This window comes from Schistocerca piceifrons, chromosome X (genome assembly GCF_021461385.2).
Source record: "Schistocerca piceifrons isolate TAMUIC-IGC-003096 chromosome X, iqSchPice1.1, whole genome shotgun sequence".
NCBI classification, from domain to species: domain Eukaryota; kingdom Metazoa; phylum Arthropoda; class Insecta; order Orthoptera; family Acrididae; genus Schistocerca; species Schistocerca piceifrons.
The window spans coordinates 94,933,385-94,945,407 of NC_060149.1; the positions used below are offsets into that span (position 1 = coordinate 94,933,385).

General features: G+C 42.8%; 1 protein-coding gene across 1 annotated transcript in view; it reads right to left on the minus strand.

Moving 5' to 3' along the window:
- Positions 1 to 12,023, minus strand: part of LOC124722195 — a 417,264-nt gene that overhangs the window by 53,172 nt on the left and 352,069 nt on the right. The window lies entirely within an intron of this gene.

A 12,023-nucleotide genomic window follows, 5' to 3' on the forward strand; every position in this document is an offset into this window, starting at 1 on the left:
AGAAATCACTTCCGTTTTACTCGATGACCTTCCGTCAGCTGCTACGAGCTGTGACTTCTTTGACAGGAAATCACGAATCCAGTCACATAACTGAGACGGTATTCCATAAGCACGAAATTTGATTACAAGCTGCTTGTGAGGTACAGTGTCAGAAGCCTTATGGAAATCTAGAAATACATAATCAATTTGAAATCTATTGCCAATAGCACTCAAGAGCTGCTTGTATTTCACAAGAACGATGTTTTCTAAAACCGTGTTGACTGTGTGTCAATAGATCGATCTATTATTAATGTTCTAACACAATATATGTTTCAAAGTTCTGCTGCATACCGACGTTAATGATATGGACCTGTAATTTAATGGATACTCCTACTGCCTTCCTTGAATATTGGTGTGACCCGTGCAACTTTCCAGTCTTAGAATACGGATCTTTCGTCCAGCGAGCGGTTGTATAAGATTGTTACATATGGAGCTATTGTATCATCATACTCTGAAAGGAATCTAATTGGTGTGCAGCCTCGACCGGAATACTTGCTTTTATTAAGTGATTTAAGCTCCTTCACCATTCCGGCTATTCTACTTCTAAGTTACTTATATTGGCACCTGTTCTTGATTCGAACTCTGGAATATTTACTTCGTCTTATTTTGTGAAGTAATTTCGGAAGGCTGTGTTTAGTAACACTGTTTTACCAGCATTGTCGTCGAAAGTATTTACATTGCTGTCTCGCAGAGAAAGAATTGACTGTGTCTTGCAGTTAACATACTTTACATACGGCCAGGATCTCTTTGTATTTCCTGGCAGATTCCGAGACAAAGTTTCGGTGTGGAAACTATTGTAAGCATCTCGCAGTGAAGTCTGCCTTAAATTTCAAGCTTCAGCAAAAGATCACAAATATTGGAGATTTTGCATTCGTTTAAATTTGACATGCTTTTTTCGTTGTTTGTGCAACAGTGTTCTGACACATTTTGTGTACCAAACGGGATCAGCTCCGTCGTTTGTTAATTTATTTGGTATCAATCTCTTAATTTCTGTCGGTGCTAATTCAAGCCACATTTGGTTACACTTACCGGTACATTGTAATTTGGAAGGAGTGGAGAACGTCTTCCAGGAAGGCACCAAGTAGATTTTCTTCTAATTTTTACTGAGTTAGACCAACCAAAAACCAAAAAGAAAGGTATTAAGAGCATCTTCACAGCTTCCTCACATTCTTCGCACAACAATTGAAAGAGACTGGAGACGAAACTTGCTTTCTATTCGTTGTTCCTAACGACATGTTGTTTGAAGGCAGAACCGCGGCCTCATTATGACCGGCGCGGAGTGCCTTCTGCTATCGAGCTGCCTTGCATTCCACCGGCGTCTAGTAGGAGCCAAGGCCCTCATCTTTGAAGTTATTTACGCACAAGGAAAAATGTGTTATGGCATACGTGAAGAGAGTTATTTGTGGTTAGATGTGTAAAATCTGGCATTCAGGGACAAGTGCTTTGCAATCTCACGTTACCACCGGCGTCTTTTGTAAGAACTGTCACTCCTACCCCCCTCACTTGTTTTTATTACTATGCGACATTCAGAACTTGCACATGGTAGAAGCTCTTTGGTGCATTTAGGAAATGTCTGCGGGATGTGTATGTGATCCCAGTATATCTAATTACGAGAAAATAATTACTATTGCTCTATAGGACTCTCAGAAAGAAAGAGATTCTTGCAAGTAGATCTACAGCTACATATATGCTCCACAATCCATCATATGGTGCAAGGTGGAGGGTATGTTGTATCATTGATACTCATTCCGTTGCCTGTTCCATTCGCAAATGAAGTGAAGAAAAAACGCTTCAGTACGAGTCCTGATTACTCTAGTTTTGGCAGTCCTTGAGCAGGATGTATGTTGGTGGTAGCTGTTGCAAATGTCTGTTCTCTAAAACTTTCATAATGTTTCGCAAAAAGTCTTCTTCCCTCCACTACTCATTTTAGCTCTAGGAACATTTCCGATAACTCGTGTGTCAATCGAATCTACAGGTAAAAAATGTAAGAGTATGCCTCTGAAATACTTCGAAGCAAATATGTATATCCTGACTCTTTAATAATTACTGTGCTCGATTTTAAAATTCGCCGACCGCAGTGATAAAGACACTATGGCATATATTCTAATTACGGTTTCAAAACCTATCCGGTGTTCTACATGAGGCTATGTGTTTATAACTATGAACTCGAAATAAGAATTACGTGTATATCACTGGTTATCACAGTGATCGCGTTGATACGCATCTAAAGTAACACTTGGAGGTTTAGCATATCTGTGGTTTCTGTAAATTGCTTAGGTGAATACCGGGACGTGTTCTTAATAAAGGCTACTACCGTATTCCTTCCCCATTCTTGTACAGTCAGAGCTTATACTTCGTCTTTAATGACTGTATCACCGACAGGTCGTTAAATCCTAACTGTCGTCGTTGCCTCTCTAAAATTCGAACTCGTGTTGACTTAATATATTTTCCCTACTAAACACATTTTGAATGGAACTTCAGATCACCGTTCAATGATATACGTGTGGATGTCGAGAAACGATGTTATTACATTAAGATACAATGGGGTGACAAAGTCATGGGATAGTGGTACGTACATATACAGATGGCGGTAATATAGTGTGTACAAGGCATGAAAGGGCAGTGCATTGGCGGAGTTGTCATTTGCACTCAGGTGATTCATGTGAAGAGGTTTCCGATGTGACTGTGATCACACGATGGGAATTGGTTCAAATGGCTCTGAGCACTATGGGACTCAACTGCTGAGGTCATTAGTCCCCTAGAACTTAGAACTAGTTAAACCTAACTAACCTAAGGACATCACAAACATCCATGCCCGAGGCAGGATTCGAACCTGCGACCGTAGCTGTCTTGCGGTTCCAGACTGCAGCGCCTTTAACCGCACGGCCACTTTGGCCGGCTCGATGGGAATTAACAGGCTTTGGAAGCAGAATGGTAATTGGAGCTGAACGCACGGGACATTCTATTTCGTATATCTGTAGGGAATTCAGTATTCAGGGATCCGCATTTTCAAGAGCATCCAGAAACTACAAAATTTTGGGCATCACCTCTCACTATGGACAAGACGGGGCCGACGGCCTCCACTTAATGCCCGAAAGGAGCGGCGTTTGCGTAGCGTCATTAGTGATAACAGGCAAGCAACATTGCGTGAAATGAACGCACAAATCAGTGGGGGACGTATGACGAACGTATCCGTTAGGATAATGCTGTGAAATTTTGTGTTAATGGGTTGTAGCAGCAGAAGAACAACGCGAGAGCCTTTGCTAACAACACGACATCGCTTGCAACACTTCTTCTGGTCTCGTGACCATATCGGTTGGACCCTAGACGACTGGAACTCCGTGGTCTGGTCATAGGAGTCCCAATTTCAGTTGGTAAGGGCTGATTCTAGGGTTCGAGTGTGGTCCAGACCCCACGAAGCCGTGGATCCAAATTGTCAACAAAGCATAGTGCAAGCTGGTGGTGGCTCCATAATGGTGTGGGCTGTGTTTACATGGAATGGACTGGGTCCTCGGTTACTTGGAGGCCATTTTCAGCCATTCATGGACTTCATTTTCTCAAGTAACGATGGAATTTTTATTGATGGCAATACGCCATGTCGCCGAGCCACATATTCGCGACTGGTTTGAAGATCATTCTGGACAATTCGAGCAAATGATTTGGTCACCCTTATCGCAGGACATGGGGCGTAATCGAGGAGTCAGTTCGTACACAGAATCCTGCACCGGTAACACTTTCGCATTTGTGGACTGCTGTAGATGCAGCATGGCTGCAATCACTTAATAAAGGCAAGGCCTCTGGTCCAGATTGTATACCAGTCAGGTTCCTCTCAGAGTATGCTGACAAAATAGCTCCATATTTAGCAATTATATACAACTACTCGCTCACAGAAAGATCCGTACCTAAAGACTGGAAAATTGCTCAAATGACACCAATAACCAAAAAGGGAAATAGGAGTAATCCTCTGAATTACAGGCCTATATCACTAACGTCAGTTTGCAGTAGGGTTTTAGAACATACACTGTATTCGAACATTATGAAGTACCTCGAAGAAAACGATTTATTGACATATAGTCAGCACAGATTCAGAGAATATTGTTCTTGTGAAACACAGCTAGCTCTTTATACTCACGAAGTAATAAGTGCTATCGACAGGGGATGTCAAATTGATTCCATATTTTTAGATTTCCAGAAGGCTTTCGACACCGTTCCTCACAAGCGTCTTCTAACCAAACTGCGTGCCTACGGAGTATCGCCTCAGTTGTGCGACTGGATTTGTGATTTCCTGTCAGGAAGGTCACAGTTGGTAGTAATAAACGGAAAGTCATCGAGTAAAACAGAAGTAATATCTGGCGTACCCCAAGGAAGTGTTATAGGCCCTCCATTGTTCCCGATCTATATTAACGACATAGGAGACAATCTGAGTAGCCGTCTTAGATTGCTTGCAGATGATGCTGTCATTTACCGTCTTGTAAAGTGATCATATGATCAAAACGACTTGCAAATGATTTAGATAAGATATCTGTATGGTGCGAAAAGTGGCAATTGACCCTGAATAAAGAAAAGTGTGAAGTTATTCACATGAGTACTAAAAGATATCAGCTAAATTTCGATTACATGATAAGTCACACACATCTGAAGGCTGTAAATTCAACTAAATACTTAGGGATTACAATTACAAATAACCTAAATTGGGACGATCACATAGATAATATTGTGGGTAGAGCATACCAAAGACTGCGATTCATTGGCAAAACACTTAGAAGGTGCAACAGGTCTACAAAAGAGACTGTTTACACTACACTTGTCCGCCCTATTCTGGAGTATTGCTGTCCGGTGTGGGATCCGCATCAGGTAGGACTGACGGATGGCATCGAAAAAGTACAAAGAAGGGCAGCTCCTTTTGTATTCTCGCGAAATAGGGGAGATGGTGTCACAGACATGATACGTGAATTGAAGTGGCAGTCATTAAAACAAAGGCGTTTTTCGTTGCGACGGGATCTTCTCATGAAATCTCAATCACCAGTTTTCTCCTCCGATTGCGGAAACATTCTGTTGGCACCCACCTACATAGGGAGGAATGATCATCACGATAAAATAAGAGAAATCAGGGCTCGCACAGAAAAATTTAAGTGCTCGTTTTTCCCGCGTGCCGTTCGAGAGTGGAACGGTAGAGAGACAGCATGAAGGTGGTTCACTGAACGTTCTGCCAGGCATTTTATTGTGAATTGTAGAGTAATCAAATAGATGTAGATGTAGATGGCTCAATATTTCTGCAGCAGACTTCCAACGACTTGTTGAGTTCATGCCACGTCGAATTGCTGCACTACGCCGGGCAAATGGTGGTCCGACATAATCTTAGGAGATATCGATGACTTTTCTTACCTCAGTGTGTGTGTGTTATGTGTGTTGGTTTTATTCTGCATATGTACATAAACTGGTGCACAGAGAGAAATATAGCTGATGAACTCGATTGTAGCCATAATTGTGGTGAGACTTGTGTATTACGTTTTCCACAAGCTATACTATGGTGAGAGAGGGGAGGGGTGGAGGGGATGTTGTAAATAAATAAAAGCTATCGCTACAAAGAAGCTAGTTTGGGTTGTTTTATTTTACGGAGTGACTTTTGATACGTGTTTTGGCCTCTAGCTGCTGATTTGAATGTGAACACCACTTTTTTCGCGTGAATGTAAATACCAAGCGTTGCCTCTACCACATTTCGAGGCTTTGCCGGTGATATAGTTGCGATCGAGGCTATACTAAATGGAGTGGTCGAATTTCGGACGAAGAGTTGTCCCATTAGAAGATGTGCTGCGTATGGCGCACGAATGTCGCGACTGGATGTGGCGTATGGCGCCAGTCTCGACACGCTATCTGAGGAGTCTCTTGCAGACAAGTGTGTACTGAACACGGCTCTCAGTGTATGATGCAAAGGGGATTCGTGTTTCCAAGATCAATAGAGTCTAGGGCCGATCTTCAATAACGCAGAGACGATTTTCTAAGCGCGAAAACAGCTGCACTGCACGGTCACAAATATTTAGCGATAGAAAGTAACGATTCCCTTGCGGAGTCACAAGGGGCGGTCGACGTTCTGCTAAGTTCGGCTCGTATTTCTATTCTGTCTCTTGCGAATAAATTACTATATTTCACAACTATGTGTAACGTTTATGAATAAATTGTTTACTAATTATGGTGGCATGAAGCTAGATCATATAGCGGTGCATGAGACAAAGTAGTTTCATATGGTGATAATTTTAATTTATCTGTAGATGAGTGCATGGGTGCAGTACTATACTGAAACAGATCAGATGCTTACAGAGTAACGAGTCTGAGTAAAGTAGTGATTCAGTGCATAGTAAATAACTCGAGAGCTTAGGAACAAAAACTTTATCGAAATATCTGATGACATTTCCTACATACACGGTCCAGTCACATTAATCTGAACATCGCCTATGTTTGACGTTAACGTGTAATAACCACTCACAATGGGCAGGTGGCAGCCCTAGCAGTGGGGGGGGGGGGGGGGTATTGTATTGTATTGCATGTTAACCGGGGACCTAGAAACGACGGAGAGGCTCCGTCCCCGCCGCAGCCGCAGTGGTCCACAGCCCCACGACGACTACCGCAGTCCACTTCACCCCTCCGCCACCCCACACCGAACCCAGGGTTATTGTGCGGTTCGGCCCCCGGTGGACCCCCCCCCCCCCCCCCCCCAGGGAACGTCTCACACAAGACGAGTGCAACCCCTATGTTTGCGTGGTAGAGTTATGGTACGCGTACGTGGAGAACTTGTTTGCGCAGAAATCGCCGACATAGTGTAACTGAGGCGAAATAAGGGGAACCAGCCCGCATTCGCCGAGGCAGAAGGAAAACCGCACGGCCAACCGGGCGGGCTGCAGTGGGAGGTACTTAAAGCTCGTCTGGAAAACACGATAACAGTTCAGTCGTTGTCATAATTCCGAAACGGAAGTATCAGACGTCCAAAAGGACATTGGCTTTCGGGCGAAGGGCAGCTGTAGTTCACCTCGGGGCCATAGATAAGGGGGGTAAATGACTACTGCAAAGATGTGTGAGGGCAAATAGACGTGCAACTGTTGAGGAACTGATCGCTCATATGAACCAAGGCCCTACCAACAGTGTCTCTTCAGCGACTGTTAAATGAACGTTGGCGCTCATTGGCATCCGCAGGAGGCACCTGCTTCATGCGCCTATGCTGACTGCCGTTCATCGGCGAAGAAGGCTGAATTCGCACCCCAGTACCGCAACTGGACGCCCACTGAGTGGCAACAGCTGGCCTTTCCAGGTGAATCACGTTTTATGCTCCATCGGCGTGAAACGTCTGAAAGCAAACACCCTGCAACAATCCTGTGAAGGTTCCAGGCCGGAGGAAGGGGCATTGTGATCTGTGGCATTTATTAGTGACGTTCTCAGGGTGGTCTCCGCATTGTGGAAGGCACAGCGGATCAACACTAGTACGCATCTGTCCTTGGGGACCGTGTCCATCCTTATATGTAGTTTGCTTTTCTTCGGCAAGATGGCATCTACCAGCAGGACAGTGAAACCTGTCACACAGCTCGCTGCGTACATGCGTAGTTCGAAGAGCACCAAGATGAGTTTGCCGCACTCCCCTGACAATCACACTCCCCGGATTTAAACCCAATCGAAAATCTGTGGGAACACCTCGATCGGTCTGTACGTGCCATGGATCCTCAACCGAGAAATCTCTGTCGGTGTCTTTCCAAACCTCACTGACTTCTTCCTGCACCTCTCCCAGTGGTCCGCACTCAGATAGGTGGTTATTCAGACATCTGATAGATGGTCACATTAATGTGCCTGAACGTTGTATAATATGATTCAGTAAGCATGTCATCTACGTCTACATCTACATCCATACTCCGCACCCCACCTGACGGTGTGTGGCGGAGGGTACCTTGAGTACCTCTATCGGTTCTCCCTTCTATTCCAGACTCGTATTGTTCGTGGAAAGAAGGATTGTCGGTATGCCTCTGCGTAGGCTCTAATCTCACTGATTTTATCCTCATGGGCTCTTCGCGAGATATACGTAGGAGGGAGCAATATACTGCTTGACTCTTCGGTGAAGGTTTGTTCTCGAAACTTCAACAAAAGCCCGTACCGAGCTACTGAGCGTCTCTCCTGCAGAGTCTTCCACTGGAGTTTATCTATCAACTCCGTAACGCTTTCGCGATTACTAAATGATCTTGTAACGAAGCGCGCTGCTCTCCGTTGGATCTTTTCTATCTCTTCTATTAACCCTATCTGGTACGGATCCCACACTGCTGAGCAGCATTCAAGCAGTGGGTGAACAAGCGTACTCTAACCTACTTCCTTTGTTTTCGGATTGCATTTCCTTAGGATTCTTCCAATGAATCTCAGTCTGGCATCTGCTTTACCGACGATCAACTTTATATGATCATTCCATTTTAAATCACTCCGAATGCGTACTCCCAGATAATTTATGGCATTAACTGCTTCCAGTTGCTGACCTGCTATATTGTAGCTAAATTATAAGGGATCTTTCTTTCTATGTATTCGCAGCACATTACACTTGTCTACATTGAGATTCAGTTGCCATTCCCTGCACCATGCGTCAAATCGCTGCAGATCCTCCTGCATTTCAGTACAATTTTCCATTGTTACAATCTCTCGATATACCACAGCATCATCCGCAAAAGCCTCAGTGAACTTCCGATGTCATCCACAAGGTCATTTATATATATTGTTAATAGCAACGGTCGGTCCTACGACCCTCTCCTGCGGCACACCTGAAATCACTCTTACTTCGGAAGACTTCTCTCCATTGAGAATGACATGCTGCGTTCTGTTATCTAGGAACTCTTCAATCCAATCACACAATTGGTCTGATAGTCCATATGCTCTTACTTTGTTCATCAAACGACTGTGGGGAACTGTATCGAACGCCTTGCGGAAGTCAAGAAACACGGCATTTACCTGTGAACCCGCGCCTATGGCCCTCTGAGTCTCGTGGACGAATAGCGCGAGCTGGGTTTCACACGACCGTCTTTTTCGAAACCCATGCTGATTCCTACAGAGTAGATTTCTAGTCTCCAGAAAAGTCATTATATTCGAACATAATACGTGTTCCAAAATTCTACAACTGATCGACGTTAGAGATATAGGTCTATAGTTCTGCACATCTGTTCGATGTCCCTTCTTGAAAACGGGGATGACCTGTGCCCTTTTCCAATCCTTTGGAACGCTACGCTCTTCTAGAGGCCTACGGTACACCGCTGCAAGAAGGGGGCAAGTTCCTTCGCGTACTCTGTGTAAAATCGAACTGGTATCCCATCAGGTCCAGCGGCCTTTCCTCTTTTGAGCGATTTTAATTGTTTCTCTACCCCTCTGTCGTCTATTTCGATATCTACCATTTTGTCATCTGTGCGACAATCTAGAGAAGGAACTACAGTGCAGTCTTCCTCTGTGAAACAGCTTTGGAAAAAGACATTTAGTATTTCGGCCTTTAGTCTGTCATACTCTATTTCAGTACCATTTTGGTCACAGAGTGTCTGGACATTTTGTTTTGATCCACCTACCGCTTTGACATAAGACCAAAATTTCTTTGGATTTTGTGCCAAGTCAGTATATAGAACTTTACTTTCGAATTCATTGAACGCCTCTCGCATAGCCCTCCTCACACTACATTTCGCTTCGCGTAATTTTTGTTTGTCTGCTAGGCTTTGGCTACGTTTATGTTTGCTGTGAAGTTCCCTTTGCTTCCGCAGCAGTTTTCTAACTCGGTTGTTGTACGACGGTGGCTCTTTTCCATCTCTTACGATCTTGCTTGGCACATACTCATCTAACGCGTATTGTACGATGGTTTTGAACTTTGTCCACTGATCCTCAACACTAACTGTACTTGAGACAAAACTTTTGTGTTGAGCCGTCAGGTACTCTGAAATCTGCTTTTTGCCACTTTTGCTAAACAGAAAAATCTTCCTACCTTTTTTAATATTTCTATTTATGGCTGAAATCATCGATGCAGTACCGCTTTATGATCGCTGATTCCCTGTTCTGCGTTAACTGTTTCAAAGAGTTCGGGTCTGTTTGTCACCAGAAGGTCTAATATGTTATCGCCACGAGTCGGTTCTCTGTTTAACTGCTCAAGGTAGTTTTCAAATAAAGCACTTAAAAAAATCATCGTGGATTACAAAAAAAAAAGAAGGAAAAAAAGCGACCAACCGACCGAGGCGGACAAAGCACTACATTAATGCGTCTATATATTCTAAAACCTCTTCTGAAATTAACGAAAAACGTGAACTGTGATAACGAGATTGGTACGACATGACATTCATCGTGGATGACATCCCATTAAATAGATCAGAGATATTCTGCTATCAGCTTACAGTTAGGCGACTAAAGAGAGGACATAACAGTTTAGACTTTAGCACCTGCTTTTGAGCATCAAAAGGTTTACAAATTCTTTACAATTGCTCCAGTATGCTTTAGCTTGGAATGAAATAAACCTAATGCTCACATGTAAATTTATATAAAACTACTAAGAAATTGAATAAGAGATGGCTGTCACACTGCAGAAATAACACTAACGTATCTTCAGTGAATAATGCTCTAAATAGATTCATAGCTTTGGTACAATAATCCAACATTATCTCCCATCAGCTTTACCTGTAAAACTATGCATATCTATCTGAAGAAAAATTCCTTATGTAGAACTGTGTAATAGACACCAGATAAAATAATGGGCGAAGAATCATTTGAGAGACGTCAGTCTCACCGGAAGAATAAATATTTACTGGTATTACAATAGCCAGATCCTTATCTTCATGTTTTTCAGTATACAGTTTCATACCCGTTGTCTATCAAATGTGTGCCCCGGATGGCGTGCTGAAACACAGAGGAAAGTATGTTCTGTTCATTTCCATTATTTTGCACTTCTTTATGTTAAGAATAAGCTGTGTAACAGCTTGGACTTTCTAGTCACCACATTTGCATCTTTCGGAGAAGAGATTCTCCATAGATGGAATATTATAACTGTCGCATTTTTTAAAATGTCGCAATCTCGTGTGCGACAAGATTAGTTTTTACTGAGTCAAAATGGTGAATCTGGATCACATGTATTAATTTTTTGATACTAACAAGTGTTACAGTTCTCCGAGAGATATCATCTGTGACCCAATTCGACCAAGAAAAAGATTTCGTGAGTGATGTGGCTTTACGGTGTGTACTTAACAGGAGATATTTTTAACTCAACATTTAATAGATCATAGCCTCCCTTGCAAGTAATATTTACTATTTTTAGTTCTGTACATCACGGCTTTTAAAAATACTTGGAAGTAAAGCATAATTTCAGGGACATTGGATTCTGGGTGGTACTATCCATTGTTGCACAACTCAGAATATTATTACTAATCTCCAGCAATAAAAGAATGTGAAAGGGCGAACGGTAATTCGTAACAGTCTGTTTCACATAAGACAACGCGCTAGAATTCCAACCAATGAAATAGGATTTCAAGAAAATATCCCTCGGAATGTAGTGCGCTGTGGAAACGTGAAAGATTATGCAGTAGTTCCATAAAACTCAAATAATCAGCAGCACTGTGGAGACTGAATAACATGCCTGATACAAGTAAAAATTTTAATAAATTCATTGTAATTGATCTTTTAGGATAATGACAAAATAACTGATACTTCACGAAAGTAATTATGCTGCGGTGGGGAAGGGGGGGGGGGCTTGCTCGTATGAATGCCGACACAGGAACCAGCCATACTTTGAACTAGCACGGTTCAACAGCTGATTTACAGAAAAAGAAAGAAAACTTTCAGTTTCATGTCTCATTGACAGTGAGACAATTACAGATACAGTGCTAGGTGATTCTTCATGAATACTGTACAGCTGAAGGAATCAGCCACTATATTTACAAAGGAATCATCCTGTAAGCCACCTAAAGTGATTTAAGAAAATAACGAAAAACCTAAATCAGGGTGGT